Source organism: Atractosteus spatula, chromosome 2 (genome assembly GCF_055471065.1).
Source record: "Atractosteus spatula isolate fAtrSpa1 chromosome 2, fAtrSpa1.hap1, whole genome shotgun sequence".
In the NCBI taxonomy this organism is placed as follows: Eukaryota; Metazoa; Chordata; class Actinopteri; order Semionotiformes; family Lepisosteidae; genus Atractosteus; species Atractosteus spatula.
In genome coordinates this window covers 5,439,360-5,456,412 of record NC_142707.1, presented here as the reverse complement: position 1 = coordinate 5,456,412, position 17,053 = coordinate 5,439,360, and the positions used below count along the sequence as shown (strand labels likewise).

At 41.2% G+C, this 17,053-nt stretch overlaps 1 protein-coding gene across 4 annotated transcripts in view; it reads right to left on the bottom strand.

The window, feature by feature from the left end:
* The window catches only part of sorbs3 (sorbin and SH3 domain containing 3), a 61,119-nt gene that overhangs the window by 40,091 nt on the left and 3,975 nt on the right, over positions 1 to 17,053 (bottom strand). Inside the window, exon 3 of one of the 4 annotated variants that reach the window (XM_088937496.1) lies at positions 13,414 to 14,526. The gene's annotated coding sequence lies outside the window, so the exon portion shown is untranslated. Of the gene's footprint in view, positions 1 to 1,223; positions 1,520 to 6,976; positions 7,048 to 13,413; positions 14,539 to 17,053 lie in introns of those variants that run through there. The other 3 variants (XM_088937514.1, XM_088937505.1, XM_088937521.1) reach the window with 3 other exon arrangements.

Genomic DNA, 17,053 nt, shown 5'->3' with positions numbered 1-17,053 from the left:
GGGGAACCTTTCGTCACTGCGAGTGAGAGTAATAGTTTAGACAGCAACGTCTGCTCAAATGCATGTCAGACGTGAAGCCGTTCTCTCAAGCCTGGACTTTGATCCCCCGGTCCCCACTATGCAATTCCAAAGAAGCAGAAAACACACCGCGCTCCGGTTTTTCTTTGTTGCCTCGCAGCTTTTGGGGTCTCTTTGATACGTTCCTCGGGCTACATGGGAATTAAAACCGCGTACAGTACCTCACCAGTTTTGCGTCTTCTTCTCTTCTGCAAAACCTGAGCAGTTGTGCAACACAGCCCGGTGAGTGTTTGCTTAGAAAGAGTGGATTTGGCTCTGGCTTAGCAAAATCCAATCCTGATTATTCAACGGATGAATCCAGTATAACCAGCTTTAAGCAGCTACCTTTTCACCACTCTGAAATCTATGCTTGTATCTCTATGCTACAATAGATGCTATGTGTTTAGCAAGAAAACTTAAAATGGCAAAAACTGCTGTTTAATGAGAGTCTTGTGTCCTCTGTGTATGTGCCTGAGCTTTTACTCCTGGTCTCCTCCAGTTTAACATCCTTGAAAGTCTGATGACTGAAAAAGGACACCTGAAGAGGAGCACAAACTCACAAATACACTTAGACCTTTGGCCCCCCTGATCTCTGCTTCTGCAATACGATCTCTTATTCCTGCACTGTGTTGTAGGCTCTGCATCTCATGTCAAAATGCCCAACCTGCTTCTCCCCAGAAGCTCAGGATTACAGCAAATCAATAGGTCTTTTACAAAGTGTTCGGGCCAATATACAGTAAATGCACAGCAGTAAAAGCAATATAGAAAAAGAAGTGAGTGAAACCTGAAACAAGCCACCCTCCGATGCATTTTGAAAGAATTTTGCAGTGTCGTCATTTCAAGTCATCCAGAGTTTTTTAATTGCCAAAAAGAATGACCACAAAAGAGAGGGAAAAACCTCAAGGAGATCGCAGTGTGGTAATGGAAGTCCATTTTAGTTTCCTGGCTGGTTTTTGAAAGTTTGCTCTTGAGTAAATTAACAACAATAGAAGCCAGTGAAAGGCAGAAAATGCAAAGGGCATCTTGCACGATATTTTTTCAGCTTTTAAACACCGCCTTAGCAAAGTTCACAAGAACAGCTAATCAAGGCGCAATCAGACGGAATTTACTACTTCGACAAAATGTAGCTGCCTGCATTCTTAAACACAGGGTTTTTCCCTACTCACGGTGCAGTCCACAGCTCGCTCAGACCGTTCCAGTCCTGTCGGGGTGTGATGCCTCTGATCCTGTCAGCTCAGTGCTCTTACGCAAGTCTGCTACGCTGCTTCTCTCCGGCTCTGTGAAAAACGCTGCTGAGACGTTGACAGTCATCGCTATGGCAACCTCAGGGCCCGTTCAAAAGACATCCTCTGAGTGCTTGGCAGATCTCCGGGCTCTCAATGAAGAAAGCTCTTTGTTGCGATAAGGTGGTATTTCACAGCATAGGGTTAGGGACCAGAGAACGCAAACAGTTGTGCCTCCTTTCCTCTCTTACAGCCTGCCGTCTTGAATGAAAGTTCCTGCCCTTGTGCTGGAGTGCCTGAGACAAGAATCCAGGAAACTGCTTGGCTCAGTGGATCTCGATCCCAGAAAACCTTTGAGCGACTTAATGACTCATGAGCATTTGAGTGTTTTTTCAAGACTAATCTCTGAGCTACTTTGACCCGCCACTTCGCGCAGAGCGGAGGCAAGCTGCTGCAGCATACACACGCCAAGCACACCCTGCTCACACTTGGTGAAGACAGAAATGGAAACGTTTGTGGTAGGATTCGTTTCTTTCCCACCCATTGCAGACATCAGTTTACTTGAGTTTCCAGCCCAGGAATATTCCTGTCCGACTGCGTTATTTGCACACTTCAGCCAGCTTAATGTTATTGATTATTCGCATACAGTGTCCAGGAGCTTGGATGAACTGGAAAATGAAGTCCCCTAGCCTAATCTACTCACTAAATCCCACAGCCCTTACCTGCTTCCTGCTTGTAGTTTAACACTCTAACCCTGCAGCTGTGCCCAGGAGGTTATGTCTGAACGTTTTGTAAAGAGAAAGTTAGGCCTCAGCATTGCTTTCACTGCAGGCAAACATTACCAGATTGAACATTTACTGTACAAAACAGGCAATATTACCTTAATGAAAAAGATCATATCATTATCAGTGTCTAAAGGGGCAATGGGCAGGAAAGGTACAATATGACACCATGAAAGCAAATTAGCATAACATCCAGAGGACAAATTAAACATTACCACGCAAATTCAACTGGGTAATGGTTCACAAGACTGCTTGACTAGGCAGAGGCTAAAACACCCAGACTATGGGATTCTGTTATCAGTCAGGGAGACTGCTGTGCTGCCCATTAGGCTGCTGTATGCAAGGCCTATCTTTTACAAGTGCTTCAATCTTACATAAATATTTGAAGCAAAGACATATCTTTGTTTTATCTTCTTCCATATTGAACTGAGAGAAATATTTAGCTTGGCTACTTCCTGACTCCTGCTACTAAATTGCACCTTGGGAATAACCCAGTATCTGCCACATGAGTGCTGTTGTCTCATCTAAGCAAGATTTTGCATTTCAGGTTGTTCTGTATTTTGGGAGCTGGGGGCTTTAAGAATCTTAAAGTGGATACAGCTGGGTTTCACAAAGACAGGAAAGCAGGCTTAAATAGCTGAAGTGTAGAGAGGTAGACAGAACACTTTTGGTGCCTGCTATGAAGTTGTAGTGGTGCTGAATGTACTGTAAGAGGTTTACCAAATAATAAAGAGCACAGCACTACAGAGAGAAAAGTGATCTGTAAGGCATAGCAGAGCAACAGCCCCCTTTGCAGATCTGTCAGAGTGCCCTGACAGTGTTTACCCAGGCGAAGTGTCATACAGCCCTCAGTTATGTGCCCCCTGCTGTGATGCGATCTTTATTCCTGTCATTCTGAAGCTCATTGAAGTGGAAGAGCTGATTATGACTCTGGCTATGAACCGCGGCTGCATTTTGCCAAAGACACCACACGGCTTTGCCTTTCTGTTTTAGCCCCACGTACAGTACCGCTGTCCTTTTTTTCCTCTAGCCCGCTTCCAGTTTCCTTCTGTATTTTCTTCTCATTAGGTAAAAAAATAACAGCTCTGGAGCAAACACAGGATTCGGGTCCAATCCTGAGAGGACTATTTGTTTAATGCCCATGAAACAGTGGTGGATGTGCAGTACGGTAGGGGCATGTGGTTCCTGTTGGGTGTCTTTTGGCAGTCTGGCCAGCAGTTGGTTTACGTTCATTTGGCTATACCACTCTTCAAGTCAATTCCTATGTCTTCAATGTAGATTCCTATTATAGGAGATGCTGTCCTCTAGTTCAAATGTAAAAAGGTGTGTGTGTTCTGTGTGTTTTCTTTAACTTCTCACCTGTCTTATGACCTTTTGATATGTGTTTTTCTCCTATAACGACCTTTTTGATATATTTTCTTATCGGGCCTGTCCACATTTCCTTCATGGAAAGCCATCCTTATTTTTTTTTCTGTTAGTCTAAATTTTGGGGCTGTCTGTATAAGCTTTGTGTAACCACAGGAAATCTAAAGTATTTTAAACTGGGTTCCACCTGTCTGGGACTCCTGGACCCTTGGAGATCATATACCCATTTACTCAGAACTCTTCCATGCAGCACATGATATCATCTCTTATCTTTATAGAGGGCGGTTGAAGATGGTTTATTTTATTTTACAATCAAACAGGTTAAGTAAATAACTACCTCTTAATCTTTTGAGAACACCAGATTTCCTTCTTGTCAAACAACCTGCTTCACATAGTACTTCACTAAGGGAATGTTCTGATACCATCGTTGGAGGGTGGAGTCAGCCAGTGTGATCAGTGTTTTCTGAATGCCTTTTCATAGTGACCAGCAACCCTAAACTCAATGTCCCATCACCACCTCCCACATCACAACAGGAGTAAGAAGTCAAGGTGTTCTGGGCTTTTACTAGCAAACTAAGCTCAAGTCTAGACCAAGTCTATCTGCAAAAACACATACAACATAAACAACAACTGACACAAACTGCTAAATGACTTCACTTGTAGGTGACACTTAACAGAGCCACTGTATCGTACTCTTCCATTAGGCCTTGGGATGACTTTCCAGGAGCTATTCTTGGTGGAATACATACAGTATTTGAATGTTATCTAACCAAAAATAGTGCGTGTGCGCTTAGCAATAAGAGCTTATGCTTGTATCATAAAACACCTTTCATCAGGATCAGGTAACAGTCTGGACTAGTGGTTAGGGCTCTAGACCCATGATTGAAGGGTTGCAGGTTCAAATTCCCAGTGAAACACTGCTGCTTTACCTCTAAGTAAAGTCTTTCAATCAAATCGCTCCATTAAATTCCCTGTTGTATACGTATCAGATCTTATCATTACAAAGCATCATTAGAATGACTGAATTATCTGCTTAAAGTATAAAAATAGGAAAGCAAAATGGATAACTCCATGTAGACACTTACCAAATTCTATTCCCTTTAGGTATTTTTAAGGATTTTCTGAACTGATTCTGTAAACCTGGTCCTGGAGAGCCGTAATCAATTCAGTTGTATAGGTTACCTGCTTCTGCTGTAAACTATCAAAGAATTTAGCCAGGCTTGTATTCAGGTAAAGGAACTATTCCTTAATTATATATTAGATATACTGTGGTCTGCTGGATTGGGGCTCTCCAGGATCAGGAGTGAACATCCCTGCTATAAGCCATTCCAGAAAATGAAAAGGGGAAGGTGCAGCCTTGATGCCAAATAATGATTTATTGCTTTAAGAAAAAAAAAAGAAAGAAAAGAAGAAAGAACTTGCAGGCGTAAATAATGGCCATGCTGAATCAGACACAAGGCCTTCTGTAGAGCTGCATCCCCCAGGTATTAAATGAATGAATTCACCAGCACGCTTTCCTTTACCTATCACCTGCTAGAAAGAAAAAGTATTCATTCTATTGTTCATTTATATGTCAAAGGTAACAAGGACATTTACACTATTTACATTTAAACAAATAACCTTGTGTCAGACACAGGGAGTCAACACTTCTGTTAGCAGCTGTACAATACGCTGCTGTGAGCTGAGGTTCTCTTTCTCAGCTAGTGTTATCAGCCACTAGTGTGGGTAATGGATACCCATCCGCAATGAGACCTCCGCGGTTCTTTATGATTATGTCAGCATGTTTGCTTTCCAGGGTGGGAGCCCTCGAGTCCTTTCTGCTTCTTGGGGGGTTCCCTTTTGTGTCTTCTTGAGCGGTGTGTGTTATGTTGTGCGTTTATGTGTGTTGGTTGCATTTTCCAAAAAAAACCCATCTCTTTTGCATTCCGGGATGGGACATTCTTGAACTGAACAAATCTTGAAATTCCTATGCAAAGAAACACCAACCAGGGGGTGCATAAGGAAACTTTGTGGAAGTGTGTTTAAAACCAAAAAGAGGGAGGTATGTCTTTACACAGAGGGTTGTGGGAGTCTGGCACAAGATTCCCAGCCATGTTGTTAAAACTGATAACCCAGCTGCTTTCAAGAAACAGCTGGATGAACTATTAACTACTAAACATGCTAGATGGGCCTCCTCTCATGTTCTTAATTCTTGTAACACACAAAAAAAGTTCAAATGGTCGCAAAAACAGGCAACCCACCTGTTTGCAAAACTACCCCAGCCCAACACATGATCCACAATGCATCAGATTTGCTAGACACCCTTAATCATGCAATCAGTATAATGCTACAATATACACACTATTTTGTAGCCCCAATCAAACATTGCAGAAAACCTATAGATTCAAATGAACATTTCCTACTCTGTTCCAGTCATGTACCCTATTCTATGGTCCATGATTACCACCAGAGTTGAGCCATCTCTCCCTCAGCTGAAACTCAATTGAGCACTGGATTTTCTGCCCCTGTCAGTGTAAGAGCAAAGTGACACCTGAGTCTGCTGCTTGGGGTCAATGAGAGGAAACCCCCATCCCCTGGACTAAAACACAAACACTATTACTACTGTGCCTACAAAGCCACCTTCCTCCCGCAGTACAGCTTTAGGTAACATTCTCTACACTCTCCCCCTGGGTCGTCCTGCTGTCACCCTTGTGTGACACGACTCTGGCACACGTGAGGAGTGCTGAGGCAGAGGAGATGTGTCTCTCGGAAGACTGGGCACATGGATATGAACGATCCATTAGTCTAGGAGGTTCATTCCAATTAGGCAAGACTCATTAAAAATTGCAGCTCTGAGTCCAAAGAGTGACTCGGACTGGCCCCTTACTCTAGATGCTGCCAAATAGATGGCACACTAGCTATTCAAGAAGAGCCCAATCAGATACAAAATGGACATGGACTTTAACTGGTGCATACAGTACATACTGTATATTGATTTTGATAGTAGCTGGCATTAATCTAATGCAACTTTGGAATCCCATTACACAACTGAATATCCAGTTGTGTAATGGGATTCCAAAGTTGCATTAGATTAATGCCAGCTACTATCAAAATCAATATACAGTATGTACCAGTTAAAGTCCATGTCCATTTTGTATCTGATTGGGCTGGAACAATTAGGGCAAAGTGCCTCCTCAAGGGTGTAACAACATTGTCTCACCTGGAATTTGAACCCACAGCCTTCCCGTCACAAGTCTAGAGCCCTAACCAGCAAGCCACAGTACTGTTCTACAGACATACTGTACAAATTAGATTTGTAGTGCTTTATGTGTTACCTGATGTGCTTTCTAAATACTATTTAGAGAATAACACAATAAATTAAATTAGCCATACAGTACTGTTTTACCTCTGATTGATTATTAACCACTACAATGAAAACAGCCACCTAAAACAACTACAATTCCTCTATTAATTTCTTGCCTTTCAGAACAACCAAAGTCAAATCAGAAAACACAATCATCATGAAAAAAAAACAGAATAGACCAAAAGTATTAAGTCGGCAGTACTTACCGCTCTTTGTGGATTTAATCTTGCTCAAGCACTGAGATAACTGCAGTGCACAGCTGCTTGCTGTCTCAGGCCAGTGGCTTGGCTGTAGTCTGAAGTGCAGGGAGTGAGTCACAGTGTTTGTGTGTGCATGTGTGTGCGCTAGCCCTGCACGACCCACCCACTCAGCAGTTCATGTGAAGCCCTGTGAGCTGTGTAATAGTTTCCATCCTCAGATGGAAATAATAGAAATTCCCGAGCAGGCACATGGATCTAGAGGAACCACCCTTTGTGTGTGTTAGAAAAAGCACCCAGTCACTTTTTCCCCCTTTATAAAAAATAAAAATTAGTTTTGTGCACAATCCAGAATTCAGAGTCCACCTCAATGGACTGAGACTGAAAGGAGATTGAAGGCAGATGTGTGTCCTTCCTGTCTCAGCACATAAGCAGACGCTGTATTCAAGACTGAGACGTGAATCTGACTGACTGATGTTGCCATGCTCTTAATATCCTGCTAACCCCCGCTATGTGGATGGTCATAGTCAAAGTTCTGAATCATACTGGCACACGGCCTGCACTGACAAGCAGGACCAGAAAGTTTCTTCTTTCCCAGGCAATTTCCTTTGTGTTTTCTTTTGTCTGCAGGGGGTGGATCATAATTTTAAAGAGATCCGTTTTTTTTTTGCAGAGCTTTCGCAGACAGTAGAAGAAGTCTTCCGGAAAGAGGTTTTTCAAGTACAATTAAGAATGGGACGTTATCCCCTCTCAGATCTATATTTCCTCCACGGAAGGTGATGACTATGTACAATACCTTGGCATCCCACAAGTGTGAAGCATACTGGCTCTCCTGGGAAACACAGAGACACGCATACACATCCGATCCAAGACATTTTGCATCAGGAAGATCTCCTCTTTTGAGACCCGGATTTCGGCTTGAGGTAGGAAATGACTATTGCTCAGTTCTGTCAAGACGTGTGAGAAGGTCACACAGGCTCCCTAACAAGAGCCAGTGTTGCCAGCTTTTCATTTTTATTCCTATCAAAACTGTTTAACAACAGTGATTTCAAAATGAAGTGGAATACTGACAGACAAGTTGATTGGTCCAGCAGACTCATCAGCCTCCATCACATGACTGGAAACTTTTCAATGCTTTGTTATCCCTGCACTTTTGTCCTTAGTGTATGTTTCCAGATAGAATATCATAATAATACCAGAACAAATAATGCAGTGGCTACAGCCTCCATAGAAAGGAAAATAATCTGTTTCAATTAGTGAATGCATGGGTCCAGAATCATTAAAGTACCAAGCAATCAAGCTCATTGACAGGTATAAAGGCAGGCAGAGGGGGACAGAAAAAAAACATAATCTAATGGAGATAATCATGTGCAACTTGTAATGACATCAGCATTCAAGGGGTGGGGCATGAAGTTGATTGACACTTCCTCCACCAAAAAAAGAATATTGCAAAATCCTAGACAATGATGCTATTATTTCTGACCTCTTTTGGGTAGACAACAAGAAACTATAAGGTGAATAAATATGAAGTCCTAAATATAAACCCTACAGTGGATGGACCGCTCTTATAAATTTAGGCTGAAAAGAGACAATGAGTTGGTCTACTCTTGATGAGCCTCCTGCAGGCTGGCTGACTCTTCTCTCATTGTATCCTGGTAGTCTACTGACAATTCTGTATTGCCACTGAGGGCTCTGTTTATAATCAGAAAATAGCACAACCTCTGTGTCCTCTAACATATCATCTTCAGAACAACCAACTAGTCTGTTTGCAGACAGCATTTCAGCAAAAAATATGTGAATTGGTGTTCCCAAAAAGGCATGGTCTGTAACTTCGATACAGTATTTGATAAATCTCTCTGCTGACACTTGTACATTTAACTCATTTCCGTGCTGCTGGAAACCAGATTTCAGTCAAATGTTTAAATTACTTAGTGTGTACCAGGTGGTAAATATTGATGTGATGTACAGTACATACTTTGAGTTGCAATGAGCACGTTGTTGAGCAACTCCACCACTTTGAAACCTAGACAGAGCTGAATGCTCCCACAGCAGAAGACCTGCTCTTTTAGTGCAGCGGAGTTCTCCACTGTCTGTGAGTGAGGCTCTATCCGATCTGAGCCTGTACTGGACTGGGATCAAATCCTAGCAGGGGCAGAGCACAGCTGTATCTGTCACACATACTGTACACACTGTTGTGCTGATAAAATCTAGCTCCAGATTTGAAATGTTAATACCGACAATGCATCATCAACACTGGCAAATGGTGAATAGGTGTAAACAAAATTGTTTGTGCCACAAAAATACACTAAACTTGTAAGCCATCTTATATCATCACCACCAGCCAGTAATATCCAACACAAAGCCAAAATAGGTTAGCCATTGACTTCAGTAGTGGCCTGGGAGTGGAGGCTAATACTTTTGTAAAGGGACTTGCTCATAATCCTTTCTTTAAACACTAGGATCCACTTCTCACAGGTGAAAAGAGCAATTTCATTCTGAATCAAAGTCCTTTCCCCTACAAACTTGGAAGAGTTTTTGATTTGTGATTTGCATTTATCAGAGAATATTACACTGCTGTTATATGAATCTAGTGTGTTTCATATTAGACTGTAAATGTATAGAATATATTCTCCAGTAAGGAAATTAAGTAAGATGAAATTGTTTTTTAGAATCATTAATTTGGACTCAAAATGCAAAAATAAAAAATGAAGGAATTATATACAGGGAATCCAACGACTTAAAGCTTTTAGCCAGTTTATCTTGTATTTAGTGATGTGTAATGGTCATTTAAAAATGGGTGGAGTATTTGGATACCTCTTTAAAATAGTGAGAGTCTCCCATACTCTGTTTCTGTAAGCACTAAAGTCATATCGGGTTGGTACCTTGAAATAATTATGACAGATGTATGCTTTCTTTGGGGCAGAGCAGCCTACAACATTTTCTATAATTGCTAGCTAGGTGTTAGAAATGAATAGGATTATGGTATTTAACCTAGTGAGTCACAAAAAAGAGAACTAAAAACACAAGATTAGAGGAAAAGACAGAGAACTCAGGCAGCACAAAGGGGCTGGGTTAGCAATTATTGTTCGGGTTAATTCCAACTGGGCTGACAGTCCACTGTAGGACAATGTTGCCATTACTATGTATTAGCTAAGCCATACTAAACAGCCATATGAAAACAGCTGTGGCATCAAGTCTAAAACAAGATGGAAATGCTGCACCAGCTTCTACTTTTAACAGAGGCGATAAACCCTAAACTACAGTGACTTCTATATTTAATTTCAGCCTTGACTATATGCTGGACATATATCCAATCATTTACTGGTTCAACTAATTACATTTCCTAAGTACTGATCACGTGCTCATTAACTGGTAGCCAAAGATTCTGCAGGATTGTAGCCTCTGCACATCTGTGTGATGTACAGTAGGTGTTTGACATGGCAGCAGATTGCTACAAGATGTACTCCTAACAGAAGCTCTGTCAGTATTTCTAAGTGTCAGATGGGTACAGAAGCAATAACACAACTCAAGGCGTCGGTTGTGATAAAAGCACCAGGAACGGCACACATTTCTTGAGCTAAAACGCTGGATTTCCCCACATACTTATAACTGCTGAGTTAAAGGTTATTGGCTTTTGTGAAGCAAAATATCTCATTTCTAAAAACACTAATAAGCAAGTTTTCTTGGATATGTACAGATTCAGAAATTGCTCAACTTCAAAAATATTAAAAATAAAACAAAACAGATGGCTAACACAAACAAAACAAAAAAATGGGGGAAAGTCAACTAAGATTTAAAACCACTTTCAAAGCCTTTAACACCCTCTACTGGTACATGAGAGTACCAGTGGACTAAATGTACTTGAAGGATTCAAATACATACTGTGCTGTACACATTTACTACATCTCGCAGAACTCATTTTCTTCTGGAACAATCCCCTCATTTTGTAATCATTTGCTTTTAGGTCGTCTTGACACTTGTTAACTTTCCCAGTGTTCTGGAGCTCAGTTCTGAGGTATTTGTGAAAAAGAAAGCAGTATCAGTATGGCTCTCAGGCACCAGTTTCACTGAGGTCTGGCCTGAACTGCCTGCTAATCACTGCCAGAGCAGAAAAGAAGTCTGACAGCACAAACGGACCTATGATTAATACTAGAAGTTGAGAGCCTGCCACTTGAGAAAGGCCTATTTAATATGGATAAAATAAATCATTTAACTCTGAGCTCTGATGTATAAAACAGTGCCTGACATTTAATATACAGGAAAGAGGGTTTTCTTCTCTGCCTCTATGGCGAAGCTCTGAAAGCACTGCGCAGCAGACAGACACCAAAAAGGCATATAAGCAGCACAAGGTATGAAAACAATTGCAGAGTGAGACATGTTGCCTATTTAACATGGTAAAAAGATTTTCAACCACACAGACACTAAAATACAGAATATACATATGGCTTTATTCCCAGTCCCATTAACCACACTCAAATCATTGTCGTCATGGAGAGACCATGAAATCTAACCAGCTAAAGGTTTTTAGCAAGTTTCTCTTGTATGAAGTGACACGTGTCTAAAACCTAAAACTATTTTTAGCACTTAAAGATGCAATACAGATGCCATTTAGTTAATAAGAAAGGTCATTTCCAATGTAGGAATTTCACTTCATTATCTGTTTTTCAGCAGTTTTTGTCTTTAGGGATTACATTTGAGAAAAATGTCCCCACAAATTGAGGGCAATCCATCCCCCAGCCACCACACACATGCCAGGTGGACAAGCTTATTTCCTGACAGAGCTCAGTCTTTCCACAGCCAGCCAGTAAGACCACACTGGGAGAGCCAGGGGAGATAGTAAATGCTTCTCTTATCCAGCTACAGAGGAAGGAGTGGCAGGAGGGGGCAGAGAGTGAGTGAGTCAGATGTCACGTGGATGAACAGCTCAGGGGCAGAGGGAAGAGAGGCAGGGATGTTTTTCCTGTGGGATTACTATTAATGATCCCGCAACAAAAGCTGGGGATGGCACAAGGCATGTAAAAGCAAAGCGACCCTGAAGTCTACTTAACGTCATCCATCAGAACGCTGTCTTTCTTAGAGCCTATGTCAGACCAGCTGGGTGATTCTGAGTGTCTGAGGGTCAGTGCAAGTTCGGTTCTTTCCACAACCTTGCCTAATCGGCCAATTGTCCATGACCCACCTAGGAAGTGAAAGACATTAGGATAAGTGCTCCAAACTGGGTTAAGGTCAGAAGATTGCATGTCTTAAGGACTGATGACCTTGTCTTGCTTTATATGTTATCTACAGTATATATTGGACAGTGTGGATCAACAGGGTAAACACATCTAAGACTACTAAAATAGGGACTATTCATTTGTTTATTTTTCTTTCAGAAAATGCTAGAGAGCATTCATGATTATGTACTTTTACATTATGTGGAATTCACAGCTCTGTATTGCTCTTGGTCCCATGCAAGTGAATTATAGGGCAGTTAATGAATAACAACTTTATTAAAACAATCATTATTACAGAGTACTGGGTTATTCCCATGAATACCAGAAATGACAGGTTAATCACTTTTCAAAGAAAATACCTACAGGTATATCAGATCGCTAACATGAACCCCATTAGAAAGAGGAAGGTTGAGCTGAAACAGACTGTATCTGTTGGCTAATCTTAATTGGTTCTCACTGCAGCAAATACTAAAATGCACAGAATTCCAATGGAGCAATCTACCTTCTCATATTTTGCAGAGCAAAAGTATTTTAATATATCCTCAAAGGATTTAATCAGATTAAATAAGCAAGCTTTTTTAAGATTCAGTCATTTACCAAATTATTTAACTTTTATTCAAAGCTCTTTTAACACTATCTTTTAAATGACTGCAGTTATTTCCATTTCTATACAGTACATATTATATGCTGCACAGAGCATTATTCTGCCTCTTCTTTAAATTCTGCTCTTACACTACTTCTTTAGGATGTCTTAAGCATACTGTACATGGATCTGCAGTCTTTTAAGCCTGTACAGTACATCCTTCTTCACAAAAAGTCAGGAAGGTCAGTCTTAAGTGATCACAAAACACCCGAAGAAGGCTCCACAACCGAAACGTTGTGCTTCCCTTCTTCTCTTTTCAGCATGGAATAAACCTTTAACTTGTTCCTTTGCAGCCTATGCATGCTGACACAGCTACCTACTTGAACTACAAAACATCTTGTCCTGCTTTTATTTGGGAGTTTTTGCAGTATTTTTGCGTATAAGCAAAAGCCCTTACATTCAGACCTTAGCAATTATTTGGACTTTTCCCAGGTAAGGCTTAGGTCGACTTTCTATTGTCAGAAATGCAATATCTTCCAAAGAGTTCTTGGATCAGCTCTGGCAATGCAAATCACAATGCCCAGCGATCAGGTGCTAAACAGTACTCTGTCATTCGCCTCACAGTAATTGGCAGCGGTTTCCATAATTACCAGTAATTTATTGTGTCAGCACAGGCGGACGTCTTCTAAACTGGCCCAAATTCTCCCAGAGCAGATCTATCATCAAAACGCAGCACATTTGGAGAAGTAGGGTTACTTACAGAACTGGGTCTGTGATATTTCTCTTCAGTCTTTATTCTGAACTCCTAGTCTTCTATGTTTTCTGTCACTGCAACCGACGCTGGCTTCCAAGATAAACATTTAACTGCTCTGCTGCATAATAAACAATCCAAGGTCAGACCCTTTTTTATTACCTCTTCCACCACTCAGCTCATTGTGAAAATATTTGCCTCGTTACTGTAGTGTTTACTGGGTTCCTGTCTGGCCTCTATTATGCAATATACTGTAGCAATCTCCTTCCGAATTAAAAACATCTGGTTTATATAGGATTTAGCACAGGGCTGGCACGATGCAGGCTGGGATATAACTGTAATTATACGTGCCATGGCATGTCATTGATTTCCTAATAGGTTCCTAATTCCTGATCATTGTTGTCTGCCACTGCTCTTATTTTTCATATCTCTTCGTCTACTTTGTATATTAGGTCAGCAAAAAAGAAAGCCGCCACCTGCCTGAAGCATGCTAGATGGAAAAACAGGAATTCTGTAAGATTTGCAGTTTTGCATATGTTCCCATTTAATCTACAAAGGATTCTCTCCGCTTTTCCCAGGGTTAAAACTAGGAGCTAAAAGCACTATGCTGGTTGCAAGGCAACTGAGAGCCAAAGAAAACACACCCCTTGCTAAAACATACTGTGTAGCACACAATGCTGTATTCTGAATAGTATGAGCTCCTTAGTGCCGAGGCACAAATGAATAATTATCCGTATAAAAAGAACAAGAGACTTGATTTAAGGATTGTTTTGACCATCTAAAAGAATGCCTGCAACCTGGTTCGTGTCTTCTCGTCGTCTTCATGTTGACTTCCTCCAGGTGCTCCACTTTCCTCCCACAGTCCAAAGACACGCTGGTAGGTTAATTAAGCTTCTGGGAGCACGGGACCTGGTGTGAATGTGTGTCTGTCCCATAATGGACTGGCGTCCCATCCAGGGTGTACCCTGCCTCGTGCCCGTTGCTTGCCAGGATAATCCCGCTCCTCCGCAACCTGGAATTGGAAGAAGACGTTACACAATTCAGGGATGTATTTCCCCCAGAGAGATCAGGTGCTAAAAGTCACAACTGGTTTAAGATAACATATCTATCTGTAAGGCCAAAACGGAGTTACCGGTAAAGGACAAAAAAGAACAAAATGTTTGCCTTTGCAAGAATAGTTCTAACTAAATATTATGTTCATTGTTTACACAACAATGTGAAAGGTGTTGAAAACCTTGACACTCTTACGGTAGCGTATCATTACAAAGAGTCATAAGACCAGCGTAGTCACCAACAGCGATTTCCTTAAATATCTTAAAATAGAAAAAGAATCTTAATAAGTAGCATCAAGATCAGGGAAGGTTAATGGTGTCTTGCCAGCAAGACTTCATACAGCACTCTCGTGTTGACATGTACAGGTTTAAATATCATTCAATTTACTGTCGAGTCCTTAATACGGCTTTATAATGTAAAGATGGTTGTAGAGGGGATTTACGTGAGTCTATAAAAAAATCAAGTCAAAGCACAAAAGACTGGCTCATTCGTAGAAAGGACAGGCGGTAATTGGATTGTGCTGCCACCTACTGGATTGCATTGCACATAACGAGGTGAGACAACTCGAAATGGTTCGCAAATACAGTAGTTCTGCCCAGCTTCAATCGGACCAAAATTTGTTATCTGTGCCGGAGAATTTTTTTATAATGATAAACTTTCACATACCTCATGTTGGTTACACATAAGGTGGTGACAGCGCATGTATTTTATTATATCAAGCAATTTCTGTTAAATTTGAGTGTCCCTGCAGTATTCATGACAAAAATTAAAATCGTAATTTAGTCAGCGTAGCAACAACTGAGGACTTTTGTCAAAAAAGTGATACCTTGGAATTGTTAGGAATAAATATGTCATACTTACCTTTTCCTTTATATTACCAAGTTCGTTGAGAAAAGTCTAATTTAAAACGTTGGCATGCAGACCTACTTATACAACACGGCGTTCAATGGATTAGAAATCTGAAAGAGGCACCTTATTAAAACCACAGCAGTATTTGGAACCACCCAAAATTTGGGGGCCATGACTCTGCAGTCTGGAGTCCTAATCACTACTCATCTGCTGACAGTATATCTATTTTACCTGATTGATTTCTTTTTAAATATTTTACTCATTTTTTATAACTCCACGCAGTGCACTTGCAAGTTGCAGTACTGTATATTTAAGGATCTTATAGTTGTAACTCTGGCATTAAGTACCATAATTTCTGAACATTCAACCACAAGCAAATTCTGATACCACATTATCCAAAATTGAAAGGAACAACTGCTTTGAAACAGATTGTACCTTTTTCTAAACTATCTGTCCAAATCCACATTTGAAATATCTCTTTTACATTCATGTACTATAACAAGCAGTACCCTCTGGAAAAAAAAGACATGTGACACTTCATTTCCTGCACGACTGGTTTCGGTTAAAAACCTTTGCCTCTGCAGCCTCAGAATAACTTACATGTACACAGCACACATGCATTCCACGCAGAGCCAGTTAACCTTTCTGTTTCGAACCTTTTCAACACAGCTCATTTATTCTTAAAACACAGCCCTCAGCCACAGCCTTGAATTCCTCACAGTGTGCAAATACTCTACCTCTCAGCTCAACACAGGACAATCGCAAGAGCTGTCATTTCCCTGTGGTTCTGCTCTGCTGCTATCACAGCTAAGAGAGTGGAGCCTGTGCAGACACTGGCAATAGCAAAGACGAACTTTTGGAGACATCAATAGCATACGTTATCTATTGTGTCTGTACTGTATATAAAAAGACTGGTTTCTCTTGTCTCCTTTTAGGTCATTGTTGTAGTGCATTTTATTCAGTCCATGATGTTCAGTCCATTCAATCCAATAAGTGATATTATTTCAGTTTACACACTCAAAAGACACTGGGTAAATATGCTAGGAAAGCAGACTAGTGAATCCATCCATTCATTTTCCAATACGGGGTCATGGAGGAGCTGGAGCCTATCCAGGCAAGTAATGGGCACAAGGCAGGATACACCCTGCATGGGACACCAGTCCATTGTAAGGCACACACTTACCAAGTTTTTGTTTTTTCATTTAACCTACCAGTACTGTAGGTTGCTGCTGTTTAACTGCCCCCACTTCGCATTCTCCCTGCAAGCAGGGAGAAAGAGTGTGTAGAATGTGATGCCACTGGTGACACAGTAGGAGGAAATCCCCAACACTGGCCATGTAGACCTTGGTCTGGCCCTTGTATGATGCTGCTGCTGCTGATGATGCTCATTTGTGAGGCTAAGGACCTGATTTCAAAACTTTGTGCACTAGGTTCCTAGCACACTGAAAAAATGGCAGAGAGTACAGCATTGCACAGTACATGCAGTATTGTCCTTTTATTATAGCAGTAGATGTTTCCTTATGCTGTCATTACATGCCTATGACGTGATGGGTGGTGCGTGGCTCTGTGGCTAAGGATCTGTGGCTGGAAGGTTGCCGGTTCATATTCAGGAATCCTACTCCGTTGAGCCCCTGAGC